The sequence below is a fragment of the Papaver somniferum genome, chromosome 3, assembly GCF_003573695.1.
Source record: "Papaver somniferum cultivar HN1 chromosome 3, ASM357369v1, whole genome shotgun sequence".
Taxonomy (NCBI): Eukaryota; Viridiplantae; Streptophyta; class Magnoliopsida; order Ranunculales; family Papaveraceae; genus Papaver; species Papaver somniferum.
Genome location: NC_039360.1, coordinates 54,143,865 through 54,155,708, shown reverse-complemented (window position 1 = coordinate 54,155,708; position 11,844 = coordinate 54,143,865). Strand labels below are relative to the sequence as shown.

The following is an 11,844-nucleotide window of genomic DNA, read 5'->3' as shown; positions in this document are numbered from 1 at the left end:
TATTATGGCTGCAACTTGTTGTATAGCGGAGTGGCTCCATTCACATAGCCGCGCCTGGTGGAGCCATGGAATAGCGCCATGCTAATGGCGTAGCCGTGGCATAGCGGCATGCCAGTGGCGTGGCCATGGCATGGCGGCGTGCTAGTAGCCGTGGTATAGCGGCCTGTCAGTAGCCGTGGCATAGTGGCATGCTAGTAGCCGTGGTATAGCGGCATGCCAGTGGCGTTGTGGCATGGCCACGCCTGTGGCGTTGTAGCATGGCCAAAGCTAAGATTTGGCTCCGTGGCCAAAGTTAGGGCTTGGTGGCATGGCCAAGGCTAGGGTTTGGCGTCGTGGCCAAGGTTAGGGTTTGGTGGCATGGTGTTGGACCCACATGTGGCGTGGCAATATTGGACCTTTTGCCACATCAATCACATCGCTCTGGGAAACGTTATTTGGCTTTGGTTGGCGTAGAAACTTTTCCCAAATTAGGGTTTGGCATGTCGAAACCCTAATTAGTGCATGTGGCATGCGGCCGCGACATGGCGATACTTTTGTGAAAATGGCGCCATAGCTATTCCAAAGGAGTTATGGCAAGGCCATAGTGTGGAAACATCCACTGGAGCAGGGATTTCCGTGAGTGGCTATGATATGGCGCCAACCCTAGGGCTTCCCGGGTCCCACACGGCTCGTGGCATGTTGTGGTGTCGAAGTGACATGATTTGTGCCATGACTGAAAATTAAGGCTTTGGTTAATGCATAAGCGTGCTTTTGACCTGAAACCCCTAATCTTAAGCTTTTCATGTCCTTGGCCACGAACAGGAGGTAGGTTAGCACATAAGGCGCTATTTATGGAAGGTTGCCATGTTGGCATGTTACCGCGGCAGAGTGGCATGTTGGCATGTTACCGTGGCAGAGTGGCATGTTGGCATGCCGATCAATATGTTGTTGTGGCAGGGTGTGTTTGGCTTTCCAGTTAGTATGGTGGCGCGGCAGGATGCGTTTGGCCTTTAATGTATGATGGTAAGTTTAGAGCGACTTGATTGGCCAAGAAAAGGGGCCGGCCAAACATAAGGCGCGGATACACTTCTGGTAAGAGTGTGGCGGCTTTAGAGCGACCTGATTGGTCGACTAAAAGAGGGTCGGCCAAGCATGGGCGTGGCTACGCTTCTGGTGAGAGTGTGGCGGATTTAGAGCGACCCGATTGGTCGATGGGAAATGGGTCCGGCAAGTATGGTCCCAACCACAACTTATATGCATGTGGCGAGTTTAAAGCGACCTGATTGGTCGAGGGAAATAAGGTCGGTTTTAGGATGGGGCGTGGCAAATGGAAAGTGGCGCCAAGGAATGTCCACGCCTCCCTTTGCTGCTGCGGCTCCATATTTTCTGACTATGGACAAGGTTTTGCACCTCCTAATCCATGGAGGATTAATTACCTAGTTTGCCTAGGCTTAATTTCGACAAGCAAGGTCTGATATACTGCGCGAGGCGCAAAACCCTAACTTTTGCAAGTTAGTCAGGGCAATTGATTGAATTCTATGTGTTGACACATAGTTCTTTTAAGTTCATTGTCAGAGAGCAACATGCTTTTCTGATTGAATACCTTATGCATAAGACCTTAACCTTGATATTTGGAAATTCGTGCTACTCTGCTGCGAGTGAACACAAATCGTCATGCAATATCAACATTAATGGTTCAGCCAGGGAACATAACATAGAAGGCATTCAAAGGAACTTATATTAAGTGAATATAGGCAAGGTGCCAAAATTTACAGAACATCTGGGATGGTTGCTACATTCGCCAGTCTGGATAAATTTCATGTAAATATATTGAACGAATCAATAAATATGCCAGTGGAGAGGTTAGCACTCACGGCTTTGTTTCCTTACAGAGTGACGTCACATCATATGCAAGGTTTTACGATTTTAACCCTAAGCTAAAAACCACCATCAACACCGGGTTTGTAACAATTATATTTGTTACAAGACGAACTGTTACAGAGAACGATAAAACCTAACTGTTGTTGTCGCTGTAGCAAAACGACTGTCTCTGAGAGTCTTTTGTTCTCCATGTTCTTGGACAACAGCAGAAATGGTGACTCTCTGCAAATCCAATTTCTCGCCTCTGTGATGTTCTAAATTCTCCCCAAACTCTCCGCCCCCTCCTCGCAACCCCACCAACCTATTTATATCCAACATCACCAAGAAATCTTCTTCATTCACTCCCAATAATCCTCCATTACTCGGTATTAAAGAAAATATTTTCTTTCCTTTTTCCATGCATCTGCAGCTGTGAATTGCGTATTAAATATCCTTGTTTAACTTCTACACGCTTCTTAAGTAACCTAACTCTATCCAAACACCTGAGTACTCGTCTGAATTTGCTGTAATCCCGTGATTATCTTTTCCGGCCACGTACTCTCTATTTTCTTCCACACGATTATCTAGCCAAATTTGTCTGATGAAATCAACCATAACCTGCCTGTTGAGACTAGGCACGTCATCCCAACAAATCCTAGCCATTGAGTCTCCTTCTAACACATCCAAAACTCGAACCAAAAATCTTTCAGGTGAACTGCAAAACATTCCCGCCAACTTCAATTTTCAAACGATGAAGAAGGGTGCCACTTATCCAGAGTAGGGGGTTCCCTTAGAAGGTGACGCTCTGGGGGTGTGAATAATAAAGGAGGTGCCCCTTAGTATATGAGTGCCCCTTATCCAAAATGGGGGTCCGTTTAGAAAATTTCCTCTAGGGGTGCCCCGGGCAACTTTTCGAGCCGAATTTTCCAAAAATGTTTATTTTCCGAAAAAAACCTACAAACACATAAAACAGCATAAAAAGTACGAAATCGAGCACCAACTGTATGGAAAATTGAGGACAACTTAGAAACAAAATTGTGTCTATCAAATACCCCCAAACTTATTATTTGCTAGTCCTCGAGCAAATCTAATCTAGAATATAAAATCCTGACTCACTAAGTGGACCTAGTGACCGAGTTATAATCTCGGGAGGGTTTTCCAGAGGTGTACCCATAAAATCTTGACTTCTAATTGGTCACAAGTATACAAAGATCTATGAGGACATACATATTCTCAACCTATCGCCAAGTAAATAGAGTGCCATAGAAATTAAAGGTATCAGCTCTTAAGCTGAATAAAGAATAGGGGAGACACACCCGCAATACTGCTAGATAAAGAGATATCCACTACACAGCTAGATAAACATTGTAACATGCATCCACTTTACAGCTGGATAAGATTAGGAGAGAGATAAAGATGAGAGGTACATTTGCTACATAGCTGGACTAATTACGTGTGATGAGTTGAACCAGTGTTAGAAAGATCTTATGCCATATGGAAAGCGGACTAACAAAGCAACCAATATGCATCTCTGATTTATTTTTAATTGTTGTAGAAAAAGTGGTAATAAGATTCGTTCAACTCGAATTTGTGAAGGGTTTTCGAAAATTAAATAAAGTTGTTTCAGAGATAATAAGAAAATACCGAGACCCTGGATTCCACCATTAACCAATTAAGTGAAAATTCTAATCAATATTCATGCAATTCTTTCTTTTAAAGTGATCTAATATTTTTCCTCTAATAGATTTTTGAAGTAATAGTTGTAATCACAAAGCATGAAACATCAAAAGTTTTAGAACCAAGCATGCTCCATCAAAACGATTCACAACTACTCAATAAAAATCAATTTTCTATAATAGTTCTATGCAAATAATCATGTAAAATAATTGCAATAAATAATTAAAATAGAATTATACCACTTTTCATGGAACAATGGCTTCCTCCATTTCCTCGGCTAAGGGATTTAGCTCCTCATATTAATCACTTGCTCAAAATACATGCTTATATCCCAAAAGTGTTTACAAAAGGTGAAACAATAAAACAGAAAAATTGCAACAGAAATAACTGTTGCAAAGGCGCTGTTCAATTGTTACAGTGAAAGAAAAGAAGACAGTTCAGCTGTTACAGAGAAGTGATGTTGCGAATTTGAGACGCTGTTCTTCCTTGCGACGTTTGTTCTTCAGCAGCAGCAGAAAACGGACAGTTCAGCTGTAACTTCCTGCAACTTGATCTTCTCAGCTCTGTGGTGCTCTAAACTACTCCAAACTATTCGTCCCCCTTCCAGGGGACCGAAGCATCCTATTTATACAAAAAAGGGTCATTGAATCTTTCCCAAATCGCTTCGAAATCTCTTCTTTCCTTCCTTGGCAGTCACGGCAATAATCTCTTCCCTAATTCGTTTCACGCGTTTCTGAGCTCTCCCAATTATATCAAACTCTTCCTTAGATAAATATATATCTTTGGAACGAATTTCTTGTCTTTAATCTCTCTGAATGTCCAAAAACAAACTCGACAGGGACTTGTTTCCTTATTTGCTCTGTTTCCTTTTTCCGGCAATTCCAGCCCAATTCGATCGGTCCAATTGCTTCTAATGAACTTGTTAAGTCATATCAAGTCCAGCCCAATCAATTTCCAGTGTTTAATCTCCTTGAAAACGCTTCAATAATCATTTCAAATCTTAACAGCGTAAACGAGTGCTTTCCCGCCAAATTCTATAATTCAAATCGTGAAGAAGGTGTCCCCCTATCCTGTGTTGTTCTCCCTTTAGCAGCTGCCTGGAAATAGGTTACCCCTTATTCAAAGCGAGAGTCCGAATAGAAAATGTCCTCCCAGGTGCCTTTAACAACTTTTCGAGCCAATTTCGCCGCAAAAGCTTATTTCTCCAAAAACACCTACAAAGAGATAAAATGCCGAAATAAATACAAAAATGGGTACTAACAATATACACAATAGAGATGAAAATAGACACATAAATGCGTCTATCAAATACCCCCAAACTTATTATTTGCTAGTCCCGAGCAAATCAAAACTACAAAATAAAATCCTAACTCACTGTCGCAGGCATCGTCGATTGCATTTAGCGTATGCAATAAGCCTTTAAACCCCTAGGTGTCCCTAGTGGCAGAGTTATAGTCTCGGGAGGGCTTACAAGAGATATACCCACAAAACCTTTACTCCATACCTTAGCTATCAACGCAGAACCTTGGAAGGCACTAAAGAATCTCCTTGGTTGGCATACTTATTGACTACAGGACGAAGTACCCTGATGCGAAATTCCAATTGTTGTACACGAGTTTGCACTCAAGCATACTAAAATTCATATAAAGTGATAGAGCTCTACTCAAATAGTTGCACTATGGACATCATATTCGGAGTCAAAACTAATCACATGGATAGATCAAGAAGATGGATATAGAAAAACATAGATGGTTTTGATGTTTACTAAGTGAACGGCGTTTCCCATATCTGTCTGAAGGCCTCCGCCAAAATGAACCTATCCTAATGGATTGAGATACTAGTCTGACTAATATCAACACACTGGCATATACAATGGAACCAGTGGTCGATAACCTAACTCTAGGTCAACACAACTGGCATATACAAGGGTACCAGTGGTCGACTTTATTGAATTTATTCCTTTTGGTCAAATGGTCTGGTCTCAATTTTTTTTTTCATGGTATCTCAATCACTCTAATTCACCCTAGCATTGGTAACAACTTGAATCGTGGGTCCCACCTATCACTTAGAGAAACATAGTTTAAAAACAAAATAAAATAAAAATAGAAGTGAAAAGGACTCAACGAGATATGGTGAAACTATCATGTTATTTCTAACACCTGAGCTCTGTGCTTTTATGAATAGACTCTTCTATATGTTTCCATCTAATCAGATTGGTTCCTCAACTCCTACAACCAAAATGCTTCCATCCACTTAGATTGGTTAGTGCATCCTTAATACATAAATTTCTAGGCTCTGGAGTTTATTTTAACTAAAACAACAAAAGTTTCTCCCCACCCCCAAACTAAATCTAACATTGTCCTCAATTTTAGTGAACACAAAAATAAAGTAACATGAGGAAATGTAAAGAGAGAGTTCGGAAAGATAGTACCTGGGTGAAGTGAAACCAAAAACTACAAAAAATATACAACATACAAATCGCCTCGATGGTCAATCAAGGTAAACAGGGTCCTCCAGAGGGACCTCCTCAACATCACCTGTAGGAAAAGGCTCTAAAAAGGGCTTCAATCTCTGACCGTTAACCTTTGAAGAACTAGTACCATCTGTGTCTCAATCTCAATAGCGCCATGAGGAAAAACAGTACGGACCACAAAAGGACCGGTCCACCGAGAGCGCAGTTTCCCGGGAATAGATGCAAACGAGTGTCATACAGAAGAACTTTTTGACCTGGAGAAAATGACTTCCGTAAAATATTCTTATCATGCACAAGTTTCATTTTGTTCTTATACTCCTTAGCACTATCGTATGCATCTCTACGAATCTCGTCCAACTCATTGAGCTGGAGCTTTCTGTGAGCTCCTGCCTTGTCAAGTGAAAAGTTTAAGCTCTTAATAGCCCAATAGGCTCTATGCTCTAACTCAACAGGAGTGACATGCCTTGCCAAATACTAACGTAGGGTGACATTCCAATGGGTGTCTTAAACGCAGTACGGTAAGCCCATAAGGCATCAGTAAGCCTCGACGACCAGTCTTTCCTATTGGGATTAACTGTTTTCTCTAAATACGCTTAATTTCCCTATTGGAAACCTCTACCTGACCACTAGTCTGGGTGTGATAGGGTAGCTACTTTGTGGGTAATACCATATTGTTTCATTAAAGAGCAAACGGTCTATTACAAAAGTGTGAACCCCATCACTAATTAGCTCGCGGTGTACCAAAACGTGTAAGTATATTCTCTTTCAAAAACTTAATTACGACCCTATGGTCATTTGTTTTACACGGAACCGCCTCAACCCACTTAGACACATAGTCTACAGCGACAAGTATGTAAAGATAACCTAAAGAATTAGGAAATGGACCCATAAAATCAATGCCCCACACATCAAAGACCTCAATCACTAAAATAGGGTTCAAAGGCATCATATTTCTACGGGAAATGGTTCCTAACCTCTGGCAACGATCACAAGAAACACAGTGACTATGGGAGTCTTTAAACAGTGAAGGCCAGTAAAATCCACACTGCAATATCTTAGCAGCAGTCTTCTTAGCACTAAAATGACCCCCACAAGCATGTTCATGACAAAAGGAGAGAATACTGGACTGGTCACTCTCAGGTACACATCTCCTAATAATCTGGTCGGGACAATACTTAAACAAATAAGGATCGTCCCAAAAGAAATGCTTAACCTCGGCTAAAAACCTAGAACGATCTTGTTTACCCCAATGTTGAGGGGTACGGCCAGTAACAAGATAATTCACTATATTTGCATACCAAGGTGATTGGGAAACAGAGAACAATTGTTCATCAGGAAAGCTATCCCTTATAGGAAGGGCATCACTAGGGGAACTAACAACTAACCTGGATAAGTGGTCTGCTACTACATTTTCAGCACCCTTTTTGTCTCTAATGTCTGGAGAAAATTCTTGTAACAATAGGATCCACCTAATCAATCTAGGTTTGGTGTCCTTCTTAGACAAAAGGTATTTCAAAGCAGCATGATCAGTATATTACGATCTTAGAACCTAATAGGTAGGATCTAAACTTATCCAAGGCAAACACGATGGCTAAAGTTCCTTCTCGGTAGTTGTATAGTTCAATTGGGCATCATTCAGAGTTTTGCTAGCATAGTAAATCACATGAAGTAATTTGTCTACTCGTTGACCTAACACAACGCCTATAGCATAATCTGAAGCATCACACATAATCTCAAAGGGTAGGTTCCAGTTGGGTGCCTGGACTATGGGAGCGGTAGTGAGTAAATTTTTAAGCTTCTCAAAAGCCTCTAAACAAGCATCATCAAAGACAAACTTAACATCTTTTGCAAGCAAATTGCAAAGAGGTCTAGAAATCAAGCTAAAATCCTTAATGAATCGACGGTAAAAACCTGCATGCCCTAGGAATGACCTAATGTCTTTTACGGTTTTTGGGACCTGTAAAGTCTTAATAAGGTCAACTTTGGCTTTGTCTACCTCTATACCCTTTGAAGAAATGATGTGCCCTAAAACAATTCCTGATTTAACCATGAAATGGCATTTTTCCCAATTAAGCACTAAATTCTTTTCCTTACACCTAGTCAACACTAATGTCAAATGATGCAAGCACTCATCAAAAGATGAACCAAACACTGAAAAATCATCCATAAAGACCTCTAAAAACCGTTCTACCATATCAGAAAATATGCTCATCATACAACGCTGAAAAGTCGCAGGGGCATTACACAGCCCGAAAGGCATGCGTCTATACGCGAATGTACCAAAGGGACAGGTAAAAGTGGTTTTCTCTTGGTCTTCTGGGGCAATAACGATCTGATTATATCCGGAAAAGCCATCTAAAAAGCAATAGAAACTATATCCAGCTAATCTCTCTAGCATTTGGTCGATAAAAGGAAGGGGAAAGTGATCCTTCCTTGTGACCTTGTTCAATTTCCTATAGTCGATACAGACACGCCATCCCGTGGTCACTCGGGTTGGGATTAACTCATTATCCTCATTCTGGACTACAGTGATACCTGATTTCTTGGGAACAACCTGAACGGGGCTGACCCACTTACTGTCTGAAATTGGGTAGATAATACCCGCATCTAACAACTTAAGCACCTCTTTTCGAACTACTTCTTTCATGTTAGGGTTCAGTCGACGTTGCATCTCCCTAGACGGTTTGGAGTCTTCCTCTAAATGAATCTGATGCATACAAACGGTAGGACTAATACCCTTAATGTCTGCTATAGACCACCCTAAAGCTTCCTTATTATCTTGAAGTACTTTTACTAGCCTACTTTCCTGATCACTATCCAAGTCGGCAGCAATAATCACAGGTAAAGTCTCAGATGGGCCTAAGAACACATACTTCAGGTTATCTGGTAGTGGTTTGAGGTCCAACTTAGGGGGCTCTTCTAAGGAAGGAACTGAGGTAGTCTCAGAAGCTGGTAATGGTTCGAACCTAGCTTTCCATCTATCAGTGTCTAACACAGGGGTAGAATCTAATAGAGCATTCACTTGTTCAATGGTACTATCATCGTCAAAATCTAAACCAAAATGGGATAGACAACTCTCTAATGGGTCTTCAGACAAGATGTTTGGTAATGACTCCTGAACTAAGGATTCTATCATATTCACCTCTTCAACACATGTGTCATCTAGCTCATAAGGTAGCTTACTGACATTAAAAATGTTCATTTCGATAGTCATATTACCAAAGGATAAATTCATCACACCATTTCGACAGTTTATGATCGCATTAGACGTAGCTAAGAATGGGCGACCTAAAATCACAGGTATCTGGTTCTCTGGGTCAGGGACAGGTTGGGTATCTAGGACCACGAAATCCACTGGATAAATAAACTTGTCGACCTCAATAAGAACATCCTCGATAACACCTCGAGGAATTTTGACAGACCTATCAGCTAACTGCATTGTTATCTGAATAGGTTTCATTTCACCAAGACCTAGCTGTAAGTACACATGGTACGGCAGTAAGTTCACACTGGCTCCTAAGTCAAGTAAAGATCTTTCTACCCGGTGTTTACCTATTGTGCAAGCAATGGTTGGGGAACCTGGATCTTTGTACTTTGGAGTGGTAGTGTTCTGAATGATTGAACTTACATGACTAGCTAAAAAGGCTTTCTTATGGACGCTAAGTTTTTCTTTCGCGTACACATATCCTTAAGGAACTTGGCATAAGCAGGAATTTGCCTAATTGCATCTAATAAAGGAAGGTTTATGGTAACTTGCTTAAAAACCTCCAATATGTCATTAAAGTTCGATTCCTTCTTTGTTGGTGCTAACAGCTGGGGAAATGGGGCTCTAGGCACAGGATCAGACCTCTCAGGAACCGAGTCATCATCATTGGAAATTTTATCACTCCCCTCAGTTAGCGGTCCCGAGGGATGAGATCCTGAGGGGTGAACTACAGTATGTTCACTAGCGGGCATGTTTACCTGATTGTCTACTACTCTACCACTCCTAAGGGTTCTAATAGCATTCAATTGATTCTATGGTTTTGCACCTACTTCATGAACTCCTCTAGGGTTCGGAGTAGTCTGACTAGGGAGCCTTCCGTTATCTCTCTCACTTAAGGTTTTAGTTATTTGGCCGACTTGAATTTCTAGCTTAGCAAGGCTCTGAGCACTAGTTTGAAAGTTCTTCTTGGTTTCATGTTGAAAACTAAGTTGGCTCTTTAATAACATGTCATGGCTCTGTGCTAAAATATCCTGGCTCTTTCTTAGTATACTAAGAGATTCCTCTAAGCTCGTTATTCTATTCTCTGAAGAGTTCTGAAACTGACCTGAAGAGTTCTTATCTGAACCAAAACCTGGGGGAGCATTAGAATTACTAAACTGACCTTGACTCTGGCCTTTAGACCATGAAAGGTTCGGATGGTTTCTCCAACCAGGATTATAGGTTTCTGAATATGGGTCAAACTTCTGACGGTTATCGAATCTAGTGTTATTATAGAGAGCATTGGCTTGCTCTTCATTATTTTGTACTTCCCAAAAAGTCTCCAATCTACCACTAGTGTGACCAACTTCTAAAGCTTCTAACCTTTTCGCTATAGCAGCAATCTTGACATCTGATTCAAAGCTTCCTTCTACCCTATTAACGTTTCCTCTGCCTAGAAGAATTGTTTTCTGGGGTACCCTATTACTTTCCCATTGTTGGGTCTTTTCAGCGATTTCATGCAAGTATGTCATCGCATTATCAACTATTTGGTTTTCAAACCCACCTGTACACATGGACTCTACTGTAGTTGTGGTGGGATAATCTAAACCCTCATAAAGGATCTGAACTAACCTAACCTTTTCTAAACCATGATGAGGACATTGGGCTAATAAATCATTGAACCTTTCCAAATACCTATACAAAGATTCTCCCTCATGTTGTGTAAACGTGCAGATTTGCGTCCTAATAGACGAGGTTTTGTGCCTAGGGAAAAACTTGTTCAAAAAGGCGGATGTAAGTTGTTCATAGGTTTCAATTGATTCGGAAGCCGAACTATACAGCCACGACTTGGCTTTATCTTTTAAGGAAAAGGGGAATAACCTGAGTTTTAAAGCATCATCATCAAGGTTTCTAATTTTCAGGGTACTACAGATTTCCTCAAAGTCCCTAACATGGAAATAAGGGTTTTCATTTTCCTTTCCTAAAAAGATTGGGAGCAACTGTAAGGTTCCAGGCTTAAGTTCATAATTTGCTTCAGTTTCAGGTAACTTGATACACGAGGAACGAGTAGTCCTAGTAGGATTCAACAAGGCTTTCAAAGTTTCCATTTCTGGCGCTATTGGACTATCAAGGATTTTCTCTTCAAACGGACGTTCAAAAACGGAATCTTCACTAATCGGACTCTCTAAATTGAGGTAATCAAGACGCTTAGAACTACTAGGTTTCTCTTTAACAAATCTACCTAGGGCGTCTCTTTTACGTTCAGGCATGCAACAGAATAAGGAAGGGAATTCTATGCAAACACAAAAAAAGGCCGACTCGACTTCACCAAAGCAAACCTAATGATTTCTAGCAAACAAAAAGCATGATGGCTCCACTTAGATTGTTTCTAGACTAGCTTCTGTCTCTCGAAGGGGAATTCGTTACAATTTGAGCAAACCCCTCTGGAATCAATCCGAGTCAAAGTAAGTTGAATCAAGGCGAGGGAAGCTCAGTGGAGCTTTGATACCCAAGGCCTCACCGGTTACAAGGCGGCGCAGTCACGCATTCTACTCACAGAAACCGTCAAGAACTTCGAAGTATGCTCAAAAGAGTAACCAATATTTTTCGAACGACTTTCCTACTAAGCTCGTTACCCTATAGGTCTCGTTCTAGTCAAAATTTTAGGCTT

General features: G+C 41.1%; 1 pseudogene; it reads left to right on the top strand.

The window, feature by feature from the left end:
• The first annotated feature begins 10,817 nt into the window (after nucleotides 1–10,817).
• On the top strand, nucleotides 10,818–10,917 carry LOC113362441 (annotated as a pseudogene).
• The last annotated feature ends 927 nt before the right edge of the window (nucleotides 10,918–11,844 follow it).